At 36.9% G+C, this 26,996-nt stretch overlaps 1 protein-coding gene and 1 pseudogene across 2 annotated transcripts in view; one reads left to right on the forward strand and one right to left on the reverse strand.

Moving 5' to 3' along the window:
* LOC121320360 (olfactory receptor 6N1-like) overlaps positions 1–12,470 on the reverse strand; it is a 29,992-nt gene extending 17,522 nt beyond the window's left edge. The window contains exons 1-2 of one of the 2 annotated variants that reach the window (XM_041258596.1): positions 12,436–12,470; positions 10,296–10,344 (exon numbers count right to left, since the gene is read on the reverse strand). The gene's annotated coding sequence lies outside the window, so the exon portion shown is untranslated. The remainder of the gene's footprint in view (positions 1–10,295; positions 10,345–12,435) is intronic. The other variant, XM_041258594.1, reaches the window with a different exon arrangement.
* LOC121321216 overlaps positions 1–20,549 on the forward strand; it is a 29,763-nt pseudogene extending 9,214 nt beyond the window's left edge.
* Positions 20,550–26,996: the final 6,447 nt, after the last annotated feature.

Genomic DNA, 26,996 nt, shown 5'->3' on the forward strand with positions numbered 1-26,996 from the left:
ATAAAAAATTAAATTTTATTTTAAATGATTAATTGCATTTGACACCAGGCCTTTTTCACAGTTTTAACTTAATAGTTAAAAATAAAAAGAAAATATTTGTATTAATTCAATTAGGCTGATCTATTAAGCACACAGACAGAAAACTGAGATAGCACTGAAATGCTGATCCTCTCTCAAGAGGGGCTGCCGTGTCACTTCTCGTGTGTGTGTGTCTCCCTCTTCTGGTTTCATGGCTCATCGTTTCAATATATATTTCTGGTTTTAATGCCAGTTTCTTGGCATTATAGATGTAGTGCTCACATGTGTTTCTAGTAAAATATTATCAGGTTCATATAAATGGTACCTGGTTCATAACTGCCTTTGGGGAAAGTAAACAAACTGGAATATCAACATGGCTTGCTATGACTACAGAAGGTAGCGGTAAATGGACATCAATGCATTTTAGTGTTAAATTGATTGTTATCATGGCACTCTGCAATTTCAGTTTTCGACTGTCACAAATAATACATCAATATGTATTAGTAGGGACATGGTGCTTTGCAAACCAGATAGACAAACAGGGAGCTGTTTATATTGTATGCTTATTACAGCAATGTAATGCATCTTAAACTATACTGCAAGTAAATGGGTATGTTGTATTTGTTTTCATTATACAACAAAATCACATTATGATACCACCTCTTGTCTGTTTCAAAGAGCTGATAGATGGTCACCTGTTTTCTGGGGTTGCTATGGAAATTCCTTTCACTCCCTGGCTGAACAAATCCCCACCTGATTTGATTGTTACAGCTCTAGGAGATAAGCAAGCAGCTGTCTGTAACTTTCCCGCTAGTGTCTCTCAGATTGTGTAAAAATACACATAAAAGAATGGAAGCAATGATTTGAACTGTTAAAAAAAAAATATTAAAATAAGCTGCACATATACACACATGAAAAACAAGATCCTTGTAATGATTATGCTTCACAGCATCAGTAGAGTTGAACAGAATCACCTAAATGAGACTGTGGCCAACACATGCTGCTAATTGTGACCCTCAGGAATTACAACAGATCCCACAAGCACACTGCAATTTACTTCTGATGCAAGTCTTTAGTGTGGTGCTTCAATTGCTTGCAGTACAAGATGGCTTACTGTACATTAATGATTAGCTTAAATTCTCCAGTTTGCATCACTCTGAGATGATGAAGATGTTTACCAGAGGTCATAATGTCTATTGTGGCTTTCCATCCCTTAGTTATCCTTTAATAATAATTTATAATGGCTGTCTAAAGAATAAAACAAAGTGGAAAAACAATGGCAGCCCCTGTAAAGATGTGAAGGGCTGATTAAGCCTAAGGAACATAGTATTAGCTGATAAGAATGAACTAATTAACTCCCATTTGACAATGTTAATGTACCAGTCCTGTATTTCTTGTAGAATTCATAGGGGAAAAAGCTCTTATGTTGAATTAAATAATTAAATATGCTGAATTTTCTTACAGAAAAAGTTGCACTGCTATCCAATTATATATACAGTAGCGTGCACATTTATAGGACCATCTCCAGATTTGTCGTTTATATCCTTTATATACCTACCTGCATAAAAACCTTAGGTTGTGATTATTTAAATCTTTAAGTTTTATCAAGTATTCCATGGTATAGAAACAATAGGCACTCGTGTGATAATGTAAGACCACTTTGTATTATAATTAGGCGTCTTAAAACAACTTATACATGGCCTCGTGCATTTTACTGTTTGTGGCTATGTGTTCCTTTTCTCTTACTATATTGAATTGCATCACCAATTAAATTAGACAATCACAATTTATATGCGATCCTGTGGAGGAGGGGAGAGAACCAGGATAGTGCATGGTGTGTGTGTGTAGAGGGCCTGCATGTTGTGTGTGCGTGCAGTGGGGTTGCATTGTGTCTGCATGCGTGTAGAGGTTGTGTGTTGTGTGTGGAGGGGAATTGGGCTGCAGGTTTGGTGGTAAAGATGGGGGTTGGGGGAAGCGAGGGCATATAATGCACTCCTCTGGCATCTCAAAATGGGCGGTGTCCCACCTACAGCTTGTTCAGAATACCGCTGCTAGAATTTTGACTAAAACCACAAAACAAAAAAAAAAATCAGCATATAACCCATTTTAGCTTCCTTGCACTGCCTCCCTGTTCAATATAGAATTGATTTTAAATCAATTAATCTTATTATTGACCTATAAAGCCTTGAATGGAGCAGCACCTAGCTATTTGCAGGAGCTACTGACCGCGTATCTCCCAAATCGCACTCTTAGATCACAGGAGGCAGCGCTGCTCATTGTTCCCAGGGTCAATAAAATCAAAAGGGGAGGTAATATGGAATGCACTACCTCTATGTGTTAGGGAAGCTGGGTCAGTGGATATTTTTAAGTCTAAACTTAAAACACATTTTTATAAAATGGCATTTTTATCTTAGTAGTGTTTATTTTGTATTTTATTGTATTTTTATGTATTTATGTAGAGTACCTTGTGATACTTCGGCATATGAGGTTGCGCAGTACCGGTACTGCGAGCGCATGGACCTGAAGGAGGTGAGCCACAATGCCGGGGAGTGGGTGATCCCAGCTGCAGACAGACGACCAGGAGCTTGAGTTACTGATCCGCCAGCTACAGAAGGGCCGCCGGCCTGCGTGGCAGACCTCCACGCTCTTGACGGGAGTCAAGGCGCTCTGTGCACAGTGGGACGCCCTGGAGTTGAGAGAGGAGGATGCTGCACCGAGCCTGGATCCACCCGACCACTCGATGGCGACGCTGGGAGCTGGTTGTTCCCCAGGCACAAGTTGTGCAACCGGTCCATGGGTCACTGGCCACTTTGAAGTGGCGAAGACACTGCACCGACTGCGGGACCGGTTCTACTGGGGCCGGTGCAGACGGTAAGAACCCCTGGGACAGTCACGGGCGCCCCTCCAGAGCTACCAGTTGGGGGACCCCATGGAGCTCATGGCTGTGGATGTCCTTGGGCCCTTTCCTAGATCTGAGAAAGGGAACTGGTTCGTACTCATGGCAATGGACTATTTCACGAAATGGCCCAAAGCATATGCTCTACCAGACCAAAGTGCGCCCACCGTTGCCTAGGCCCTCTTGGAGGGCATGTTGAGCCGCTTTGAGGTGCCTGAGGAGCTCCACAGTGATCAGGGCCAGAATTTAGAGTTTTCGCAGAGGTGTGCAAGCAGATGAGGATCCGGAAGACGCACACCATCCCCCTCCACCCCTAGGGTGATGGGCTTTTTGAGAGGTTTAACCGGACCCTGGCCGTGCAATTGGCCATCTCGACCAGCCAGGACCAACAAGACTGGGACCACCACTTACCGGTCTCTGTTCCCCTACAGAACAGCTGTCCAAGAGTCCACAGGGTGCATAACGGCAGCCTTGATGTTTGGGAGAGAGCTGTGTGCCCCTGTGGATCTGTTCTTCGGGCAACCACCTGGAGAGAAGGATGACTCCACTCTGGCAGGCATTAACTATGTGCACGACTTGCAAGACCGGCTTGACCAAGCCCACCAGTTTGCAAGGGAGCGGCTAGGAAGCGCTGAACTGAGGCTGAAGCAGGTCACCAGCATCTAATGAAAATTGGTTAACAAACTCTTTAGATGGTCATTTCCGATGCAGTAAATATACATATTGTTCAAATACATATAACAGTCACCAAACATTTTAAGAAATCAAGCAAACCTTCTTGTTGTGAAGTTACAGTTTTAGTAATTGCAAAGCTACAAAATTGGGCAGGCGTTTCAGCATAAAATCTTAAAAATGTACTTACTGAGCATGCATTAAATACAAATACATGCAAGTAGCACCAATTGGCACAATCAGTATCAATGTCATCTCTGGATAGTGCTACACCTAGAATTCCCACATGTCATTTATTACGGGAAGTGTGAAACAAAAAAAAAAAAACAATTAGTGTTCTTTTGAATGCAAGTATTCCCTAAGTAAGGCAGTTCAAAATATTTGCCACGTCAGAAGCACTGGCTTATATATATATATATATATATATATATATATATATATATATATATATATATATATATATATATATATATATATATACAGTGCCTTGCAAAAGTATTCAGACCCCTGACCAATTCTCTCATATTACTGAATTACAAATGGTACATTGAAATTTCGTTCTGTTCGATATTTTATTTTAAAACACTTAAACTCAAAATCAATTATTGTAAGGTGACATTGGTTTTATGTTGGGAAATATTTTTAAGAAAAATAAAAAACTGAAATATCTTGCTTGCATAAGCATTCAACCCCCACACATTAATATTTGGCAGAGCCACCTTTCGCTGCAATAACAGCTTTAAGTCTTTTGGGGTATGTATGTACCAGCTTTGCACAGAGTCAGAGTGATTTTGGCCCATTCTTCTTGGCAGATTTGCTCCAGGTTGTTCAGGTTGGTTGGACAACGCTTGTGGACCGCAATTTTCAAATAGTGCCACAGATTCTCAATGGGATTGAGATCAGACTTTGACTGGGCCACTGTAGGACATTCACCTTTTTGTTCTTGAGCCACTCCAATGTTGCTTTGGCCTTGTGCTTGGGATCATTGTCCTGCTGAAAGGCGAATTTCCTCCCAAGCTTCAGTTTTTTAGCAGACTGAAGCAAATTCTCTTGCAGTATTTTCCTGTATTTTGCTCCATCCATTCTTCCTTCAATTGTAACAAGACGCCCAATCCCTGCTGATGAGAAGCATCCCCACTGCATGATGCTGCCACCACCACACTTCACTGTAGGGATGGTGTGTCTTGAGGCATGGGCAGTGTTAGGTTTGCGCCACACATAGCGATTTGAGTTTTGGACAAAAAGATCTATCTTGGTCTCATCTGACCACAAAACCTTTTCCCACATCGCAGCTGGGTCACTCTCATGCTTTCTGGCAAACTCCAGACGTGCTTTCAGATGGTACTTTTTGAGTAACAGCTTCTTTCTTGCCACCCTCCCATACAGGCCAGTGTTATGCAGAGCTCTTGATATGGTTGACTGGTGCACCATTACTCCACTCCCAACCACTGAATTCTGTAGCTCCTTGTGGCAAAGTGCCCGCCCCTGTGTATATTGTCTGTTATGTGTTGCGTGTGGTGTGTTTAAATGTTGGTGTATAGACATTGGTACACGGGATATAAATGGGTCTGTGTAACACGAGTGTTTAAAATGTATATGTATATTTAGGCACGAGGATTGCACAGCACTTCACGTGCAAGTAAAAAGTAATAATATGTGAGCACGAGGAATTGCACTTGATTAATTCACGTGCAGTTGTACCGAGACTCCAATTGAATGATAGATTACCAGTCGAGTCTCGGTACAGCTGCATAAAAGGAGCATGTTGTCACATACGCAGGGTTGGGTGTTCCGTGAGTGGAGAACAGGAGAGAGAGTAGGATAGTGATCATTTCAATTACAATTGCTATTGCGTGCTGGTGGGACTAGCACGATACTTGTGTGTTCAAAACTCACCGTGTTTGTCAGTGTCTGTCCGTGCACCGTTTTGTTAAGATAGTCAGTTTTTGTTTCTGTTTATTTTGGCTACCAGTGCCATGTCCTGTTTTTGTATTGTTCCAACCGTTTATTTTCTGTCTGTCTGTTAATTCATTAAATGCTGAGTGAGACTATTCGCTCAGCTCCACCAAACTCCACCTCTGTCTTTGTTTATTTTCCTGCTTCTGGTCTGACGATCCCCACTCCGGCCGTCTTTGTGACACTCCTTCAAAGTGATTGTTGGCCTCTCTGTGGCTTCTCTCACAAATCGTCTTCTTGTTTGAGCGTTGAGTTTTGAGGGACAGCCTTTTCTTGGCAGTGCCTGGGTGGTGTGATGCAGCTTCCATTTCTTGATTATTGATCCAACTGTGCTCACTGGGATATCCAAACACTTGGATATTATTTTGTACCCTTTCCCTAATCTATGCATTTGTATTACCTTATCTTTAACTTCTGTAGAATGCTCTTTGGTCTTCATTTTCCTTCAGATTCACAGCCTTACCAATGATCCTTCAACAGTGGGATTTTTATCCAGAAAATGTGACCGCAACTTTAATGGTTCACAGGTGGAGGCCAATGGTAAGGTAATTGTGTCCTCGTTAGGGCAATTTCTTTCATCGGTGCAAACTGGGAACTTCCACAGCACAGGGGTTGAATACTTATGCAAGCAAGATATTTCAGTTTTTTATTTTTCTTAAAAATATTTCCCAACATAAAACCAAAATGTCACCATACAATAATTTATTCTGAGTTTCAGTGTTTAAAAATAAAATATCAAACAGAAAGAAATTTCAATGTACCATTTGTAATTTGGTAATATGAGAGAATTGGGCAGGGGTCTGAATACTTTTGCAAGGTACTGTATATACACGCACGCACTTTTTGTCTGCTGAATAAAACAATTTCAACAGTATACATTTTACAGTATAAACTTAGTTGCATAGAAGGATCAGCCAAGAGTTGTTTCATGTTTTATATCATTAAAATGGTTTTATTCCTTAAAGAAATTGTATCTTTGTGCTTGCTTCTAAATATGGTCCTTTGCGTTAGAGGGCAAAGCTTGCACATTATAAATAACTTAAACCCTAATGCAACTGCTGCTAGTGCAAGCAAGTCATTTGTTGCTAGTTTTAAAATATTATACGCATCAGATTATTACTACTGTTTGATAACAGTAGCAACATTTAGAGTTGGCCCTAAACCCGTTCCCATGGCCCTGCAGCATCACAAACCTAACAACCTCCGCATTTTAAAAAAATACATAATCGTCTAGTTCTCTCTTGCCCTATTTTCAATGAACAAAACCTGGACCAGCCAAGGCCAGCAAGACTGGGGCCACCACTTAACCCTGTCTCTGTTCCCCTACAGGATGGCTGTCCATAATAAAAATAAATAATTATTTTAAGTGATTAATTGTGTTTCACACAGAGCCTTTTTCAGTTTTAATTTAATAGTTAAAAATAAAAACTAAATATTTGAATCAATTGAATTAGGCTGATCTATTATGTACACAGACACAAAACTGAGATAGCACTGAAATGCTGATGCTCTCTCAGAGGGGCTGCCTGTGTCACTTCTCGTGTGTGTGTGTGTCTCCCTCTTCTGGTTTCATGGCACATTGTTTCAATATATATTTTTGGTTTTAATGTCAGTTTCTTGGCATTATAGATGTAGTGCTCATATGTGTTTCTAGTAAAATGTTATCAAGGTTCATACAAATGGTTCATAACTGCCTTTGGGGAAGTAAACAAACTGGAATATCAACATGGTTTGATATGACTACAGAAGGCAGTGGTAAATGGACTTCAATGCATTTTAGTGTTAAATCGATTGTTATCGTGGCACTCTGCAATTTCAGTTTTCTACGGTCACAGATAGTATATCCATATAATACATGGTTATGATGTAGAGGGGCCAAACTGCTTTGCCAAACCAGATATTATTGTATGCTATGCAGTAAACAGGCAGTTATTTATACTGTATGTTTGATATATCAATGAATTCCAGATTAAACTATCCTGCCAGTAAATGGGTATGTTGTATTTGTTTTCATTATACAACAAAATCACATTATGATACCGCCTCTTGTCTGTTTCAAAGAGCTGATAGATGGTCACCTGTTTTCTGGGGTTGCTATGGAAATTCCTTTCTCTCCCTGGCTGAACAAATCCCCACCTGATTTGATTGTTACAGCTCTAGGAGATAAGCAAGCAGCTGTTTGTAACTTTCCCGCTAGTGTCTCTCAGATTGTGTAAAAATACACATAAAAGAATGGAAGCAATGATTTGAATTGTTAAAAAAAAATTAAAATAAGCTGCACATATACACACATGAAAAACAAGATCCTTGTAATGATTATGCTTCACAGCATCAGTAGAGTTGAACAGAATCACCTAAATGAGACTGTGGCCAACACATGCTGCTAATTGTGACCCTCAGGAATTACAACAGATCCCACAAGCACACTGCAATTTACTTCTGATGCAAGTCTTTAGTGTGGTGCTTCAATTGCTTGCAGTACAAGATGGCTTGCTGTACATTAATGACTAGCTAAAATTCTCCAGTTTGCGTCACTCTGAGATGATGAAGATGTTTGTCAGAGGTCATAATGTCTATTGTGGCTTTCCATCCCTTAGTTATCCTTTAATAATAATTTATAATGGCTGTCTAAAGAATAAAACAAAGTGGAAAAACAATGGCAGCCCCTGTAGAGATGTGAAGGGCTGATTAAGCCTAAGGAACAGAGTATTAGCTGATAAGAATGAACTAATTAACTCCCATTTGACAATGTTAATGTACCAGTCCTGTATTTCTTGTAGAATTCATAGGGGAAAAAGCTCTTATGTTGAATTAAATAATTAAATATGCTGAATTTTCTTACAGAAAAAGTTGCACTGCTATCCAATTATATATACAGTAGCGTGCACATTTATAGGACCATCTCCAGATTTGTCGTTTATATCCTTTATATACCTACCTGCATAAAAACCTTAGGTTGTGATTATTTAAATCTTTAAGTTTTATCAAGTATTCCATGGTATAGAAACAATAGGCACTCGTGTGATAATGTAAGACCACTTTGTATTATAATTAGGCGTCTTAAAACAACTTATACATGGCCTCGTGCATTTTACTGTTTGTGGCTATGTGTTCCTTTTCTCTTACTATATTGAACTGCATCACCAATTAAATTAGACAATCACAATTTATATGCGATCCTGTGGGGGAGGGGAGAGAACCAGGATAGTGCATGGTGGGTGTGTGTAGAGGGGTGGGCATGTTGGGTGTATGCGTGCAGGGCCTGCATGTTGTGTGTGCGTGCAGAGGGGTTGCATTGTGTCTGCATGCGTGTAGGGGTTGTGTGTTGTGTGTGGAGGGGAATTGGGCTGCAGGTTTCGTGGTAAAGATGGGGGTTGGGGGAAGAGAGGGCATATAATGCACTCCTCTGGCATCTCAAAATGGGCGGTGTCCCACCTACAGCTTGTTCAGAATACCGCTGCTAGAATTTTGACTAAAACCAAAAAAAAAATCAGCATATCACCCGTTTTAGCTTCCTTGCACTGCCTCCCTGTTCAATATAGAATTGATTTTAAATCAATTAATCTTATTATTGACCTATAAAGCCTTGAATGGAGCAGCACCTAGCTATTTGCAGGAGCTACTGACCGCGTATCTCCCAAATCGCACTCTTAGATCACAGGAGGCGGGGCTGCTCGTTGTTCCCAGGGTCAATAAAATCAATACGGGAGGTAATATGGAATGCACTACCTCCATGTGTTAGGGAAGCTGGGTCAGTGGGTATTTTTAAGTCTCAACTTAAAACACATTTTTATAAAATGGCATTTTTATCTTAGTAGTGTTAATGCAACATAAGTGCTAGCTTTTAATGATTTTTTAAAAATTATTATTATTATTATTATTATTATTATTATTATTTATTATTATTTGTATATTTTGTATTTTATTGTATTTTTATGTATTTATGTAGCGTGCATATGAGGTTGCGCAGTACCGGTACTGCGAGCGCATAGACCTGAAGGAGGCGAGCCACAATGCCGGGGAGTGGGTGATCCCAGCTGCAGACAGGTGACCAGGAGCTTGAGTTCCTGATCTGCCAGCTACAGAAGGGCCGCCAGCCTGTGTGGCAGACCTCCACGCTCTTGACGGGAGTCAAGGCGCTCTTTTTTATCTGTATGACTCTGCATTTTTACACGTTTGCATTGTTTTAATATTTTTATTGTGGTGCAATAACTAGTTCTTAGGCTCATTTTTTGCTGTGTATATTTGTTGTTACAAACATATGGGAGCTTGCTGTGGACGTTTTTTTTTTTGTTTTTTTTTTCATTTTTAACACGCTGCTGGCTTTAGGAGTGTTGGTAACATTTGACTGCAAAGGACAACGCAACTTTCGTATGCTATCATTATTACATTTTAAAGATCAACATTGCTTCTCGGTTTAAACCCCACGGCTTCAGCAGACTACAATACAACACAGGCGGTTTGCAGCTTTGTCTTGCAACACAGAAGTGCAGAAGATCAGTATTCTTTCTCTTCTTTTTTCTAACCTCTCATAAGGATTGGCTGCATATCGGCAGCTATTGTGATTTTGTTTGTTGTTGTTTTTTTCTCCCTTGGAGAACTCTTTTTTTGTTTGTTTTAATCTTCTCTTTACTCTTGACCTTCCTTTCTTCTCACTACTACCTTCCCCCTTTGCATGCAACATTTCATTTTAAATATGAAATCCTTGTTTTTACTATTTAAAATAAAAACATACATTTTATAAAGTACTTACCTCTGCTGTCTGCTGTTCAAAGCTATGGTGTGGACCAAGATCAACAAACCTGAAAAAGAAACAAAAGGTTAATAGTAATTGTTGAGAACAATCAAACAGTGTGTGCAGTACCTGAGTTTTTGAAAAGTATTCTTCCCTCGCATTTTTCCGGGACCTGGTGCCCATAGCTCCTCCACCAGGTGACGTAGTCTGGCCCAAAGTGGTGACATTTACTTGATAGCTCTCCCGCTCCCGCAGTAAGGAATCCTCTGTGGTTAATGTGTTACATTTTATTTTATTCTTGGGTGCACGCAGCTGTTTTATGTATTTCTTTTAAATAGTTTGGGGGAATTTGTACTGTTGCACTTGACAAAGTTAGTCTAGTTTGTAACGAGACCATTCAATTGTTGACATTTGTTGTCCACTCTGTATACATCAAAAAAGGAACAGATCTGCTGTAGAGTGGTTAATTAACTTAATTACATGAATCTATACAAACTGCAATATAATAATCTGTTGTAACTAGTTAAATTAACTTCATTACATGAAACTGGTAGATTTCAAATGTGTTTTATTGTATCATCCCTATAAAGATTAGACCAGCGGTTTTCAAACTGGGGTACGTGTACCCCTGGAGTACTTGAGTGCTCCTCAGGGTTTACACGAGAAAAATACTGTAATGGCGGACAATGGATTTTAATGTATTTATTTATTTTACCACATTGTAGTACTTTGCGACTTGGCAATCGAATTAACAATGTTGAATCTCCTTTCAAATAAAACCATAGCCGTACTGGTGTACGTTTCCTTTTTGTTGGGCGAGGTTAACTATAAACACCCAACCGGCTGCTGACAGCTGACATATTTAAATAGCATGGCGGTGGTCTGCAGTCTGTAGGCTAAAAAGAAAAAAATAATCATTGTATGACGTTGCTTATTTTAAAATGTGTAGTATTTACTAGTCACGTTTGCTTTATGGAGTTTAAACGTTCAGTGTTTGTAGTTTAGTTTAATCAGTTCAGTGTGTTTTATCTAAGTTTGTTTTTAAATAACAGTATTATTGAGTTTAGCAGGCAGCTGTGCCACTCTATTTAGACAGTGAAATCATTGCGCTGGAGTGTACACCACTGTGTTATCTTTATGTGTTTCTTGACTAATTCATTGAATAACTCCCTTGTCGAGTAAATGCATTAGCCTAGGCATGTACGTCGCTAATTATTAGGCTAATAAAAGCAAAAGCACGGTATTATTATTAAAATTGAAAAAATCTCATACAGCTTTTTGAAGGATCCCTGGGTTATATATATATATATATATATATATATATATATATATATATATTATATATATATATATAAAAATCAATCCCCAACTCCTGGATTGGGAAGTGTCTGAAATTGGATTCCCTACTCCAGCCCTATTGAACGTGTTCATATCATATAGCGAGTGGCCATCAACAAACTGTCTGGCAGCTGATTAACATGAACAGATGACTGCACTAAACACTAACATGTAAGCATTTTGCTAAAAGTCATTTTTGACTACAATATAAATGTCACCTTTCTACTTTAATCAAATGTAGTTTTTGGAAATATTCACTTCAAAACAATGTGCTTATTCTGGCTGGATTTGATACTGCACAAGACACTGCATTTTAAATGTCCATCTCAAGTGTTAAATTGATCTTACTTGGCTGTTTGCGGGCACTCTAACTATTGCATAGGTTCTTGTCTTACACACTGACTTCTTGCGACACACACACACACACCTTTAAGAGTTTTAGTGGGGTTATTCTTGGCCCACTCTGATAAGGCCAAGTCTCAGGAAGTAATTGTGCGTGCTTCGCTTATTCTTTAAATAATTTATACAAAAAACGCAATGCAAATATTTGTAATTAGCATGTTTACCCAGATAACCGTGAATAAAAGTGTAGCTAGCGTCTCGCTTTGTTTCAATTTGACAAATTTGTCAACACTACTCTGTTTTAAAGATCGCTCATCTCCAGTACAATTATTCAGAGAAACAGATTCGTAACTAAATATACTACGGTGTTTCCCTTGTCTGGTGAAATAAAAAAAGAAAAATAGAGATAGAAAATGAAATTCTAAATACTGAAATGTATTATTTTTCTCAATAACAGTCGGTGAAATTCAGTGCTTACCCGGCACATTAACACCCGCCTCTGCTCACGAATGCCTTCAATTTTCATGCAGAATACCGTGAAAGGCCTCTGCTTGCTTATGATTGGACAGCTGCGTAAAACTTGGCAGATATTGGACTCTCCTATTGGTTAAACTTACAGTCGGTACCTGCACCTGAAACAAACACAGTTTATGTCTCACCCAGCTAATGTACGATTGGGCTCCCGCAGAGACAATGCAGATATTCAATTGGTTGATCGTATCGCAAAAGCCACTAAGGACAAAAAAGTCGAGTACGTAAAAGCACAGCATAAGCGAGCAGCGCTGTCAACAGACGGCTGTGGGGCTGTTGTTGGAAAACGTGTTTAAAGCTTTCTTTATGCTTTCTTTATTTAATCCCACACTATGACCCGCCAGAAATGTGTTCACGACCCATAATTTAAGAACAGCTGAAGCGGGCACGATAGCCTGGTTTCACGGACACAAATTTACCTGCGGGCAGGACTTTGAGGACCATTGCGTTAAACCATAACATTCGAGTAAATAAATACATTTAAAAAAAAAAAAACAAACAAAAAAAAAACACATTTAACGTGTTATTCAATATTCGCATAGTTGCATAGTCATGCTACCAGATTACCAACAAAAAAAAAAAAAAAAAAAAAAAATATATATATATATATATATATATATATATATATATATATATATATATATATATGCCTGTATTTGTTAATTTTTTATGCAAAATGCCCCATCTGTTTTTTTTCTCTACACTTCTGCATTTGTTGGAAGAAATGCACGACTTTTGTTGAATTGCTTTCTGATTTTGTTTTAAATTAGAACCTTAGTTTTGTTTTCAAAGCATAACTTGTTTTTGGACTTGTTTGGTCACTTATTGGTCTGGATTTTGAAATAATTTTACATAGCATTTTTAGTTTTAATTGTATTTTATTTCAATTAGTTTAACAGCAGTTTACCATGAACAGTCCTTCCCTCTGCTTTTTGAGCCAGCAAATCGAGTCCTGTTTATTTATTTAATTTTTTTAATGACTCACTTAAATTTTTTTGTAACTGGAAGTCCTATTGGTTGGTAAGCATATATATACAGCTCTGGAAAAAATTAAGAGACCACTACAAAATTATCAGTTTCTCTGGTTTTACTATTTATAGGTATGTGTTTGGGTAAAAAAAAAAAAATTCTATAAACTACTGACAACATTTCTCCCAAATTCCAAATAAAAATATTGTCATTTAGAGCATTTATTTGCAGAAAATGACAACTGGTCAAAATAACAAAAAAGATGCAGTGTTGTCAGACCTCGAATAATGCAAAGAAAATAAGTTCATATTCATTTTTAAACAACACAATACTAATGTTTTAACTTAAGAAGAGTTCAGAAAGCAATATTTGGTGGGATATCCCTGATTTTCAAGCACAGCTTTCATGCGTCTTGGCATGCTTTCCATCAGTCTTTCACATTGATGTTGGGTGACTTTATGCCACTCCTGCCACAAAAATTCAAGCAGCTTGGCTTTGTTTGATGGCTTGTGACCATCCATCTTCCTCTTGATCACATTCCAGAGGTTTTCAATGGGGTTCAGGTCTGGAGATTGGGCTGGCCATGACAGGGTCTTGATCTGGTGGTCCTCCATCCACACCTTGATTGACCTGGCTGTGTGGCATGGAGCATTGTCCTGCTGGAAAAAACAATCCTCAGAGTTGGGGAACATTGTCAGAGCAGAAGGAAGCAAGTTTTCTTCCAGGACAACCTTGTACTTGGCTTGATTCATGCCAAATCTGCCCAATTCCAGCCTTGCTGAAGCACCCCCAGATCATCACCAATCCTCCACCATATTTCATAGTGGGTACGAGACACTGTGGCTTGCAGGCCTCTCCAGGTCTCTGTCTAACCATTAGACGAAAAGGTGTTGGGCAAAGCTAAAAATTGGTGCTTCAGCAAGGCTGGAATCGGGCAGATTTGTCTTTGTGAAGGACGCATGAATGCTCCATGCCACACAGCCAGGTCAATCAAGGTGTGGATGGAGGACCACCAGATCAAGACCCTGCCATAGCCAGCCTAATCTCCAGACCTGAACCCCATTGAAAACCTCTGGAATGTGATCAAGAGGAAGATGGATGGTCACAAGCCATCAAACAAAGCCAAGCTGCTTGAATTCTTGTGCCAGGGGTGGCATAAAGTCACCCAACATCAATGTGAAAGACTGGTGGAGAACATGCAAAGACGCATGAAAGCTGTGATTGAAAATCAGGGTTACACCAAATATTGATTTCTGAACTCTTCCTAAATTAAAATATTAGTATTGTGTTGTTTAAAAATGAATATGAACTTATTTTCTTTGCATTATTCAAGGTCTGACAACACTGCATCTTTTTTGTTATTTTGACCAGTTGTCATTTTCTGCAAATAAATGCTCTAAATGACAATATTTTTATTTGGAATTTGGAAGAAATGTTGTCAGTAGTTTATAGAATAAAACAAAAATGTTCATTTTACCCAAACACATACCTATAAATAGTAAATAGTAGACTAGATTTTTTGAAAAGGGGTACAGGGCCTAAAAAGTTTGAAAACCACTGGATTAGACCATTGTTTTTGACTGCAAATTGAAAGTGGCATTGTCATATGGTTTACATTATTGTTAATTTTTAAAACAATTATTAGTAATAAAAACTTGTAAAGATTACTTTTGGCGCATGATTGCTTGGTTTTTCCCAGATAAGAGTTTGTGCGGGAACCAACCACTCGAGGTCCTTGCCCTCAATAAACACAAGGTGGCGTAGTCAACTGTTAACATAAATTAGGCTCTTAACAAGACCTGTTACAAAGTACACGCCCTATAGCCTGTGATATCAGATTCGAATCCAGGCTATGTCATTGTTGTTTGTGACCGGGGTTCCCAGGGGGCGGTGCACAACTGATTGAGCGCTGGCCAGGTAGGGAGGGTTTAGGTCAGTAGGACAATCCATGGTTCACCGCGTACCAGAGATCCCTGTGGCTGATAGGGTGCCTGCAGGTCTGCAGTGAAGCCAAGGAGCACAGCCTTCAGACTGTATATAGATAAGAAGAGACAAAAAAAAGATTTTTGGAGTTGCACACCGAGTTGGGTGGTCAGTGTGTGCAACTCTTCTGACAATGGGCTAAGAGATCCAGAGGAGAGAGTACACACACAGCAGAAGCTAAAGGGTAGGACAAGGGTAGAAACTCGTAAAACTCGCTTGTACTCTACACACAGATTGCACAATAAAGAAGTAAAATATGCATCAGCATTTTAAACTGATCCATCGTTTAAAACCATTGTTCAAGTAATGTGTAATCACCTTGAACCTGAGTATTGATAGAGAGCCAGCACACCAAAAGCAAGCGTCTTTACTACTATACAAGTGTTGAAAAGGAGGTTTTAACCTCAGCTCACCAACAGGGGTCAGCCGGCTGAGCCTCAACTTTCCCTCCCACAAACCCAGATGCCTGTTCAAGGGGGGAGGAGGCTGAATAAGGCCATGTGTGTTTTGCACAAGGGGGAGGAATTGTTTTGACTCCTGCCTTAAAAATAATTATACAAAATATCAGTCCACAAGGAAGGCTGATATCGTTGGTGATGTCATCATAATGTCCTCAAGGAAAAGAGACAGTATCAAAGACTCCCTGGATATTAATAACTAAGAATAAACCAACCTGTAATGAGAAGTATATAAAGCCCAGCAAACTGTGCCTGACGCCACTACACACCTGCTCTGCTGTCTGCTGGCATCTCCACAGAAAGGTCTTCAAAGTCAGGTAAATGGATAGTCAGGTTATTCTGTTATTGTTTAACTGCACACATCTGTCATTTTGTATTGCTTTTTTGTGTTAGGAATGATTTCCTCAAAGTGAGATTATAAATGAATTGTCAATCCCCTTGTCTTTTATTTTCTGTAGGTATGAAATAGATTTTAACTGCTGTTTTCTTGTATTTTTCTATATGTGGGTAATAATGTCTCGCCCATATTGAAAAACTATATTGTGATATCTGGTCAATTGTAAAATGATCCTGTGTAGGAACTATTGTTAACAGTGTGTATGGATATATTGGAATATGTATATTAATTGTACAAGAGTGTACGGAGGATCTAGTAAAGAAATAAATACATGTTTGATCAACTACTTCATTATGGGGAGCCATGTGTAAAAAAAAAAAAAAAAAAAAATGTTAATATTTTAAAATATATTTTTTCCCAGACTTAACTTAAATCTTGTATTTTTTCCCCAGATTTATAAATGTGAAAATAAATAAATACATTTTTTAAATTTGTACATTCAGATATAATTTATAAATCTTAAAATATTTTGCAGCTTTTCAACATTTAAATACTAAATCTTTATTTTAAAAATAAATATATGTTTTGTTATTCAATATATATATATATATATATATATATATTATATATATATATATATATATATATATATATATATATTGACAATCAAGATTTAGCTGTTCTCAAAAAAATCTGGATTTTGTGAACTTAAATATTTAACTAAATGTTAAATCTCTAAAAAATTAACATTTAACTAAATATTTAACTACATGTTAAATCTCTTAACTACATTTAACATTTAGCTGAATAGTTAACTGGCCAGCTAAATCTCTAAAAAAGATTTAACATTGAGCTGAATATTTTTAGGTGATTTCATTAGCTCTTATAATGCTAATTGGGAAATATGCAAATTTCAGCATTACAAGAGCCAATCAAATTTGTCAGATTTATTTGCGGAGACATTTAAAAACTATTTCTTTATTTTCACTACACTTGTAAATCTGCAAAAAATACAAGATTTAAGTTAAATCTGGGAAAAAAAATACATGTTAAAATATTAACTTTTTTTTTTTTCACATGGCACCCCATACTTCATTGCCTTACTTTTTGATTTAATGTACAGATTTACGGTTCAAGTGATATGCCACAGGCTTTACACAATCTCCTGTCAGTGGAATTTCTAATCGTCCCCCCTGTTTTCAATCCTGTCATTTATGGTTTAAACCTTCAAAAGATCCGGAACAAAGTCACAAGAATGTGCAGCAGAAACAGAGTAATTCACACTTAATAGATTCCAGATGTAGTTGCTACTATCGTCTTACATTTGTAGGACAGCAAAGCGTTATGTCGTTTTCTATATAATAATAATAATAATATATAATAAATAATATATATATATATATATATATATATATATATATATATATATATATATATATATATATATATATATAATTTTATACAAGGCACACTTAATTGCAAAGCAAAATAGAAAAAAAATCAGTAGTTTCCTATGGTACGTGATCTACAGGGTAATCTCATTTGCAATTGACTGAAGAAATTCACAGAATCATGTTATTTAAATAAGCCTGATGCACCTTTTCAACTGAATTGTAAACCTAAAAGGAGACACTGGTGAGGCTGCACCTAGAGTATTGCAATACGGCTTCAATACAACTTAGTCCATATGTTATGCTATGTATATAAATACAGACCAGTACATATACATGTTTTTATTTATTCGATGTATAAATGTGTCATTAGAGAAAAAAAAAAGTAGGTATTAACTGTACATGTTGTTAAAATGGAGCAAAAAAGTGTATGTGTTTGTTTGTTTTTTTGTTTTTTTAACTGCTCACTTATGGTATAAAGGGGGAGCTCATTATTTGCTTACCTTTCCTGGAGGTTTGTCTGGAGGGAAATGTTCCAGGAACATCCACACTTGTTGGAGTATCAAGACTCAAACCTAAACCTAACCTTTCTACCCCAAAATTCTAACTTAATAATATTTTTAAAGTAACTATAGAATTACACAATTACTATTCAGCCCCCTCTGTGGGATGATTAAAATGGTATTCTCACAATTAAAAGTGAAAAGTCTCGTGGAGCATTTTATGCTGGATGAATGGACCTTTAGGGGTTAGTTTCCAAAATCCGAATTATTAAAAATGTTAAACATTATCCAAACGCATACATTCATTACTGCAGAGATATTACAAGTGCACTACCTATAACTTATAGAAAAATACATTTCTAATAAATGGTGATCATTTACTCAGCTCTAAATTAAATATTTTTCATAACTATTAACTTTATATTTTCTGTTCCTAGGTATAAATGAGAGTTGGAATCTCCCAGAGTAACAATGGAAAACGCATCCCATGTTTCATCATTTGCACTTATAGCATTTGGAGATATGGGTAACAACAAATATATATATTTTGCTGTCACTCTAATAGGGTATCTTTTTATGATCAGTGTAAATTCATGTTTTATTTTATTAATAATACTAGAGAAAAGCCTCCATGAGCCAATGTACATCTGCCTCTGTAATTTATTTATGAATGCCCTCTTAGGAACTGCTAGCTTCTATCCTTCATTTCTGCATCATCTTCTTTCAGACATCCAAATCATTTCTTATGGCTTTTGTTACTTACAAATGTGTGTTATGTATACATATATCCTGAGTGAAATGACAATTCTAACAGCTATGGCCTATGACAGGTATGTGGCAATATACTTGCCATTAAAATACAACACTGTCATGTCATGCACAAAACTGTACAGATTATTACTTGCAGTGTGGATCTATCCTGTTGTTATGGTGTCCATTTTACTCATCTTTTCTCTGCCAGTTCCTTTATGTGGAAACCAGATTAATAAATTGTATTGTCACAACTGGGATGTTATGAAGCTATCTTGTGTAGACACGACTGTTAATAATATTTTGGGATTTTTGGTATTTGCTTCATTTATTCCACTATTTTCTTTTACTGTATACTCTTACATTAAAATACTTATAGTATGCCATAAAAGCTCCAAAGAACACAACAGGAAAGCTTTGCAAACCTGTCTTCCACATTTAATTTCATTAATCAGCTTTTATGCTACTGTGTTATCAGAAATTATTCTAAGCCGATTAAACCCTAAGAATGTGTCAAACATTGTACGCACAATCACATCACTGGAACTTCTAATTGTTCCTCCTCTTTTGAACCCCATTATTTATTGCCTGATTCTGCCTGAGATCCGTAAAAGAGTTGTGAAAACATTTAGAGGAAAACAAATTGGTCCAAAAGTAACAATACCAAATGCAACCCGGCACTAGCTCCATTTATTTCAACAATAAAAAAACTCTGACAATGCAAGCTATGCTGTGTGGCACGATGCTGCTGTATATTTAAGCAAAGCTAATCCTGCACTCTGCTTTAAAATGTCCTCAGGGTTACACAGTGGTGACGTTGGCATATCAATGCAAATGAGCACAATCATTTACATATAGAGGGAATAAGAAGAGAACTCAGCATGGATGAACTTCTTTTACCTTAATTAATTAAAAGACACCATACCGTAGAATCTTTCGACAGACTTCTTCCTCAAGATAAGCAGGGACCCCACTGGAGGCATTTATACCAATCATATTTTTTTTATTTTCATTATCCAAAGGAGACTAAAGATAATGCAGTTGAGTAAAACTTCAGGTTTTCATAATCAAGGGAAATGCTTTTCATACAGAACATCACTAGAAATAATTTAATGAAGTTAATAGTCTTTAAGCTCTAAAGTCTGTTTTTACTTATTTACTGTCATGTGCATGCAATGTATTAAAAGTTTTTGATTTGATGATTTCAATTGTTTATGACATGTATAAATCACTTGAAGAGACATCAAAAGGGTTATTATTTTTCACTTCAATATTCTCCACACATGGAAATCTGCAGCCTTTAAAAAGGTTGTCAGACTCATATATACAACATGTTCAAATCCTATGTTTGGGAGGTTATTCTTGGTGTGTCAGAAGAAAAAGAAAAATGAAAGAAAGTTATTTTGTCTCTACCATAAATTGTGTGTAAATTGAAGTAGAAATTATTAATCTTTTATATGCACATCGCTTTTGAAATTGTATCTGCATAGTGTGTCTGTCTAGAAATGCAGACGTTTAGCCAGAGGTGAAGAGACAGTGTCAAATGCAACAAACACAGCAGAGCTGCTCTGCACTGAACTAGCATCTGATGCACTCGTTTATGAGCAGAAGACGATCTACTTCAAGTCTGCTCTGCATGAACAACTGCAGCTTGGAGAAAGAGAAAACTACACCAGCTTTCCATTTCTGTTTTCTGTATTGTATTGTAAAAATGTGTTTGAAAAATAAAAGTGCATTAAAAAGAAGACTATTTTTTTTCATTAGATATTAAAACCTAATTGGATCCTCTCAACAGTATTAACTATCTTATTAGAGGGGAAAACACACAAAGTGCTTCATCTATTTTTCAAGATTACAAAATTCACTAATTTGGTTAATTCACAGTTAGTCCATGTTGCCAGTAAACTCTAAATATACTATATTTTACTGTATAAGGATGTCACAGAGACGGCCGAAGTGGGCAGCGTCAGAACCAGGAAGGAATGAAATATACAAACACAGCACGGATGAATTGAAATGATGGGGACGCTTGCTTGCGCCGGTTTATTGCAAAATAAAAGGTTTAAACAAGCAGAAAACAGGACACGGCACTTTACGCCAAAATAAATAGACACACAGAATGGACAATACTAAACAAAAATACGGTGAGTTAAATAAACAAGTATCGTGCTGGTCCCACCAGCACGCAATAGCAATAGCAATTGAAATTCAAACTCTCCTACTCTCGCTCCCATTCTCACTCACCGAACACCCAACCGGGAGTATGTGAAAACGTGCATCTATATATACTGTTGTGCTGGGATTCAATTACTAATTAATTATTCACTTGAATCCCAGCACGTGAATTAATTACATGCAACCTCGTGCCCACATATTACCTACTTTAAATGTACGTGAAGTGATGTATAATCCCGTGCCTAAATACAAAAATACATTTTAAACAGACCCGTTTATATCCCGTGTACCAATGACTATACACCAACATTTAATAAACCACACGCAAAATAACAGATAATATACACAAGGGCGGGCACTTTGTCACAAAGGACCATTTACTAATTCACCGTTTTAATGATTTTATTTTCTCTATTTGCAAATTACATAATAAAAGAGAGAACGTTCAGTGGGATCGTTTTCACTTATCCCTCAAATATTTAATTTAACAATTGTATATTTATATATATATATATATATATATATATATATATATATATATATATATATATATATATATATATATATATATATATATGTTATTTTACTTATAAACTGTTATTTTACAGTAGCAAAATCAGAAATCCAATAATAGAATATACAGTCATCCATCCCTTGAAAAATAAGTTAAAAAAAAAAAAAAAAGAATGCCAATCCAAATAGCGCTGTTATCAAAGTTTCAAAGTCCTATAGATGGAGGCACACTGACTCTGAATTGCCTGTCATCTCTCAGGCATCGATTCTACAAATCAACAGGGCCTTCTTGGTAGTAGTAGCCTAGTTTATGAACAACTTATTTTTTACAGCCCCCAATACAAAATCACATAAAGTGTCGGAAACTTAAGTATTATACACACATAAGATAGGATATTAACTAGATAGGGGTGAAAATGTACCGCCAGGGTTAAATCAATATTTATAGAGGCAGTACATCTTTTCCACATCTATCCCAAAGGTAAGTAGGGCTGAGTCTACTGGTGCCGGTGGCACTGGTTTGAAGACAGTAAGTCAAGGCCCAGTCTACTTTGTGATCAAGAACCCTAACCCTGGTTTGAAGAAAGCCAGGCGTGTACCATGACATGTTCTCTAGGCGTCTCCAAGTCTTTGTAATGTTGATACACACCGATTTCCTCAGGTCTGCCTCATAAGGGGTTTAGATTTGAACGTGTGGAGTTTCCATTTTATTTTTCAATATTATTCTAATATTGAATTTGAAAAAGTAAGTGATCTATTCAAGTATAGTCTGATAAAGTGTTTTGTTTGTTATATTTCTGCTCTAAATGATCTCATCAGAACTGGGTACATTAAAAACCTGCCCCATCACAATAAAATGAAAGATCCAGATGTAAACTTCGCTAGTACTCTACATATAGATTGCACAATAAAGAAGTAAAAATACACACAGCATTTTAAATGATTCCCTGTTTAAAACCATTGTTCAAGTAAAGTGTAATCACCTTGATCCTGAGTACTGAGAGCCAAAAGCAATCGTCTTTACCACTATGCAAGTGTTGAAAAGGAGATTTTAACCTCAGCTCATCAACAGGGGTATGAACAACCCAGATGCTTGTTCAAGGGGGGAAGAGGCTGAATAAGACCATGTGTGTTTTACAAAAGGGGGAGGAATTGTTTTGACTAACCATTTTTGGTTTAACTACAATATGTCTCCTGCCTCAAAAATAATTATACAAAATAACAGTCCACAAGGAAGGCTGATATGGTTGGTGATGTCATCATAATGTCCTCAAGGAAGAAAAACAGCATCAAAGACTCCCTGGATATTAGTAACTAAGAATAAACCAACCTGTAATGAGAAGTATATAAAGCCCAGCAAAGCTGTGCCTGACACCACTACACACCTGCTCTGCTGTCTGCTGGCATCTCCACAGAAAGGTCTTCAAAGTCAGGTAAATGGATAGTCAGGTTATTCTGTTATTGTTTAACTGCACACATCTGTCATTTTGTATTGCTTTTTTTGTGTTAGGAATGATTTCCTCAAAGTGAGATTATAAATGAATTGTCAATCCCTTTGTTTTTTATTTTCTGTAGGTATGAAATAGATTTTAACTGCTGTTTCCTTGTATTTTTCTATAATGATGTTTACAGTATGTGTTGGTAGTAATGTCGCGCCCACATTGAAAAACTATATAACTGGTCAATTGTAAAATGATCTTGTGTAGGGACTATTGTTAACAGTGTGTATGGATATGTTAGAATATGTATATTAATTGTACAAGAGTGTACGGAGGATCTAGTGAAGAAAGAAGTACATGTTTGATCAACTACTTCATTATATGGGGCCATGTGTAAAAAAAAAAGTGAATATTTTAAATGTATTTTTTCCCAGATTTAACTTAAATCTTCTATTTTTTCAGATTTATAGATGTTGTGAAAATAAATTAATATTTTTTAAATGTGTACATTCAAATATAATTTATAAATCTTAAAATATTGAGCAACTTTTCAACAGTTAATTGCTATTTAAAAAAAAAAAAAATTGTTATTCAATATATAGGTTGAGGATCAAGATTTCGCAAATAAATATGAATTTTGTGAATTTAAATATTTAACTAAATCTTAAAATGTTTTACATTTAGCTAAATATTTAACTAAATGTTAAATCTCTTAACTAGATTTAACATTTAGCTGAATATTTACCTTGCCAGCTAAATTTCTAAAAAAGATTTAACATTTAGCTAAATATTTAACATGATTTGATTGGCTCTTCTAATGCTAATCAGGGAAATATGCAAATTTCAGCACTACAAGAGCCAATCCAATTTATCAGATTTATTTGTGAAAAGCTAAATCTTGATTCTCAAACTAAATATGTAAACACAAAATATATATTTATTTTTTAAAAAAAGATTTAGCATTTATATGTTGAAAAGTTGCTAAATATGTTAAGATTCATAAATTATATTTTAATGTACACATTTAAAAAATATTAATTTATTTTCACATTTATAAAACAGAAAAAAATACAAGATTTCAGTTAAATCTGGAGAAAAGATATTAAAATATTAATGTTTTTTTTTTTTTTTTTTTCATGTGGCACCCCATACTTCATTGCTGTGTTTTTTGATTTCATGTACAGTACATAAGAACATAAGAACATAAGAAAGTTTACAAACGAGAGGAGGCCATTCGGCCCATCTTGCTCGTTTGGTTGTTAGTAGCTTATTGATCCCAAAATCTCATCAAGCAGCTTCTTGAAGGATCCCAGGGTGTCAGCTTCAACAACATTACTGGGGAGTTGATTCCAGACCCTCACAATTCTCTGTGTAAAAAAGTGTCTCCTATTTTCTGTTCTGAATGCCCCTTTACCTAACACTGATCCCTGTGGTACACCGCTGGTTACCACACTCCGTTCTGAGGTTTTCCCTCTAATCAGTACTTTCTGTTTTCTACATGTTAACCACTCCCTAATCCATGTACATGTGTTTCCTTGAATCCCAACTGCGTTCAGTTTGAGAATTAATCTTTTGTGCGGGACTTTGTCAAAAGCTTTCTGGAAATCTAAATAAACCATGTCATATGCTTTGCAATTATCCATTATCGATGTTGCATCCTCAAAAAAATCAAGCAAGTTAGTTAGGCACGATCTCCCTTTCCTAAAACCATGTTGACTGTCTCCCAGTACCCTGTTACCATATAGGTAATTTTCCATTTTGGATCTTATTATAGTTTCCATAAGTTTGCATATAATAGAAGTCAGGCTTACTGGTCTGTAGTTACCTGGTTCAGTTTTGTTTCCCTTTTTGTGGATCGGTATTACGTTTGCAATTTTCCAGTCTGTCGGTACCACCCCTGTGTCAAGAGACTGCTGCATGATCTTGGTTAGCGGTTTGTAAATTACTTCTTTCATTTCTTTGAGTACTATTGGGAGGATCTCATCCGGCCCAGGGGATTTGTTTATTTTAAGAGCTCCTAGTCCCTTTAACACTTCTGCCTCAGTTATGCTAAAGTTATTTAAAACTGGATAGGAACTGGATGACATGTGGGGCATGTTGTCAGTATCTTCCTTTGTAAAAACTTGTGAAAAGTAATCATTTAACATATTTGCTATTTTTTTTTCTTCCTCTACGATTTTGCCATTTGTATCTCTTAAACATTTAATCTCCTCTTTGAATGTTCTCTTGCTGTTGTAATATTGGAAAAACATTTTGGAATTGGTTTTAGCTCCCTTAGCAATGTTTATTTCTATTTCTCTCTTGGCCTTTCTAACTTCCTTTTTGACTTGCGTTTGCAGTTCTGTGTACTCTTTCTGCGTACTTTCTTTTTGGTCCTTTTTTAATGCTCTGTAAAGTGCCTTTTTTCGCTGAATATTTTTTTTAATTGATCTATTAAACCATTTTGGCAATTTAGTTTTACATTTAGATTTGTCTACTTTAGGGATATAATTGTTTTGCGCCTCTAGTACTACATTTTTGAAGAACAGCCATCCTTTTTCTGTGGATGTTTTCTCTATTTTACTCCAATCTACTTCTGTTAGTCTCTGTTTCATACCTTCATAGTTTGCTTTTCTAAAATTGTAAACCTTAGCTTTAGTCATTACTTTTGGGGTTTTAAAAAACACTTCAAATGAGACCATGTTGTGGTCTGAGTTTGCTAGTGGTTCTCTGACCTCTGTTTTAGTTATTCTGTCTTCGTTATTTGAAAAGACTAAATCAAGGCATGCCTCCCCTCTAGTGGGTGCCTTCACAAATTGTGTTAGGAAGCAGTCATTTGTCATTTCCACCATTTCTATTTCATCCTTCGCGCTACCCACCGGGTTTTCCCATTTTATTTGGGGGAAGTTGAAATCCCCCATTAGTATGGCTTCTCCTTTGCTACACACATTTCTAATGTCATTGTATAACAGATTATTGTGCTCACCGTCTGAATCTGGCGGTCTATAGCATGCTCCTATTATTATGCCTTTTGAATTTTTGTCTGTTATTCTGACCCATATTGATTCGGTTTTATTTTCTTTGTCCAGGTTTAACACCTGGGCTTCAAGACTGTTTCTTATGTATAGCGCTACCCCTCCTCCTCTTCTGTCCTGCCTGTCTTTCCTATACAGTGTATACCCACAAATATTATATTCGTCCCCATCACTCTCAGACAACCAAGTTTCTGTAACACCTATCACATCATAGTTACCTGTTAGTGCAGTAGCTTCAAGTTCTAGAATTTTGTTTCTGATACTTCTAGCATTTAGATAAATACATTTAATGGTTGTCTTACCTGAGTTGTTGTTCTTGTTTTGATGCGGTCTCCCTTCTGTTTTTTTGTTGATTTCTCCCCCCTTCCTTTCTAGTTTAAATGCTTCCGAACCTGCTCGAGGATCTTTTCTCCGAGTAGACTAGTTCCCTTGTTATTTAAATGCAGTCCATCCCGTCTATACAGATAGTCCTCGTTGTAGAATGTGGTCCAATGATCAAGATAGGTGAAGCCTTCCCGTGTGCACCACGTCTTCAGCCATGCGTTTTGATTAATTATTTCCAGCTGTCCATATGGTCCTTTGCAAGGTGCAGGTAGTATACCAGAAAATACCACAGTTTTGGTTTTCTCTTTTAATTTCCTTCCTAGCTCTCTGAATTTGTTTTGCAGGGATTTTGGTCTGTCTCTTCCAATGTTGTTTGTACCGATGTGGACGACTACTACCGGGTCGTCTCCTGTTCGTTCTAGGAGCCTGTCCACGTTTTCAGTGATGTGCTTGACCGAGGCTCCCGGAAGGCAGCACACTGTTGTAGTAAGGGGTCCAAACTGTGAATTGAACTTGCTGTGTTTCTCAATATGGAGTCCCCAACAAACATGACCTCCCTTCTTTTTGCTGTCTGGTCACCACTGTCAATAGGGTCCTGGATGTTGTTCCTTTCATTCTCTTGTTGTTGGTTCTGCTCATCAAAATTCTGAAG

The sequence above is a fragment of the Polyodon spathula genome, chromosome 9, assembly GCF_017654505.1.
Source record: "Polyodon spathula isolate WHYD16114869_AA chromosome 9, ASM1765450v1, whole genome shotgun sequence".
Classification (NCBI taxonomy): Eukaryota; Metazoa; Chordata; class Actinopteri; order Acipenseriformes; family Polyodontidae; genus Polyodon; species Polyodon spathula.